Here is a 2,201-nt window from a genome sequence, read left to right on the forward strand (position 1 = left end):
ACAGAAACACCAACTGACCCAGCCGAGACTCAAACCAGCGACCTGAGTGCTGTGAGGCCACAGTGCGACACCACTGTGAGTAAAATAAATGAATGGAGTGTGATCAATGAGAGAGAGAAGGGAAGAAGCGGAGCTGTGCCTGACTGACCCAGCACCGAGCTCAGCTGAAGAGCCGAACAGCAGACAGAGAGAGCAGACGAGATGAGTGACCAGCCCCGCTGCTGGAGCTCGACTCAGTCACGAAGCACATCATCAGACACACTCATCACCTAGCTCATCATTTCAGCAGTTCAGAGATTATATTAATTATCATTCCATTCATATTCATAACATCAGTAATAACTATCGTCATGTGACAAATCTCTCTGAGCGCAGAGTCTGCACTATAATCAAGGAAATGAGCTCCTCAATAAAACCCTGGTGGGAACAGCCGGAGCTGTGAGGTTTGTAAACTGTGGGAAATAAAGTCAGTTTAGCAGAATAAAGTCACATAGGAGAATATTAAACGTGTGGAGAAATGCAGGATGAACACAGTGAACTGCTGAGCGAATCTGAAGCTTTGTACAGCTCGACTGAAATCACACTCATGTCCTCCGCCTGATTAATATATCAGTCTTCATTAATATATCAGTCTCACTTTGTATTTTACAGCAGAAGATACTGAACAGCCTGTAAAGAGATTTAGAAAATAATAAACAACAACAAATGACAAACAATGGAGTGTTATATGAGCTGAGGTGAGCGCTGCAGGCTGAGTGTGTGTCCAGCAGAGGGCGATGATCACACTACAGTGAACTCCAGCTCAGTGATGAAGAGATGCGGCCTTACACCAATGATGAATTAAAATAATGAATAAATCACAATTAGAAATCATTTAACAGTCAAAACAAATAACTGTGCAATAAAAAACATGAACACTGCCTAGCGTATCAATATCTGTCAATAACAAATAATAAATCAGCAAATACAGGCTCAAATATCCACTGCTGACAATACAGATGAAGTACTCTCGGCCACTGACGCCCTGCACTGCCCCAAAACATCCTCCATTCTGCTCTTACTTACTGGCGTGCACATGAGCATCAGTGTGTGTGTGTGTGTGTGTGTGTGTGTGTCCACCCTCTGCTCAATGGGCATCACCCCGCTCTGCTAGCTGCAGTCTGACCTCACCAGCAGATCATTCAGAGTCTCCAGGAGCAGAGAGGAAGCCAGAGCTCATCATCTCGACACTGAAGTTCCTCAAGGATCCGCTCTGGGTCTCCTACTCTTCTCTATTTACTCCACATCACTGAGAGCCGTCATCCAATCACAGGCTCTCTCTCATCATCGCTACACACCGCTCCATCTGTCATTTCATCCTGATGAGCCCACAGTATCTTACAGAACAGCACTGGCACACACACACACACACACACACACACACACACACACACACACACACACACACGCACACACACACACACACACACACACACACACACACCCTCTTACCTCCACCTGATGCTGAAGGTCTGCATCCCTCCAGGAGCCTCTGGTCGGGGTGTGAGCGCCACCTTGTGGTTTCATCTCAGAGAGGCTGCAAGTCAGTTTCCAGACGCTTCTCATTCCCTGATCCTCACTGGTGAACTGATCTGCTCATTCCCACACACACTGCTGTCCTTCATAACACAGATAAACACTTTTCCAAGATCACCTGAGAAATACAAACTCTGAGTGTTCCTCACACAGGTGAGTGGGCTTATCAAACCACCTGTAGAAGCACTTTAGTAAACGCTGAAATCCTCCAGCACTGATCATCAGAGCACACACCGCTCCTCTGTGTAATCAGCTCTGTGTGTGTGTGTGTGTGTGTGTGTGTGTGTTCCTCTTCTTGTTGATTTACTCGATGCCTCCTCATCTGTAAGTCTCTTTGGACTGCTAAATGCAGCACAGGCTGGTTCTGAAAGTGTAGTCCTGTATACGTTTCTGGAGATGGTGAATGATGTAGTCGGGGTTGCGTATGGCTGCACTTTGATTTTTGGGTGAACGCTTCGGGGCGGTGTGGCGCTGTTCCTATTCACGCTTATATCCTATTACCTCTATATGGACGGCTTACCGGCTGTTTGCCCCGTTAGCTCATCATGCATGTCGGCAGACTTGAAACACAGAGAGGAGTTGACCACAATCACAGGGTTCGAGTCCAGTGAAGAATGCTCCAGAAT

Source organism: Danio rerio, chromosome 23 (assembly GCF_052040795.2).
Source record: "Danio rerio strain M-AB ecotype USA chromosome 23, GRCz13ab, whole genome shotgun sequence".
NCBI classification, from domain to species: domain Eukaryota; kingdom Metazoa; phylum Chordata; class Actinopteri; order Cypriniformes; family Danionidae; genus Danio; species Danio rerio.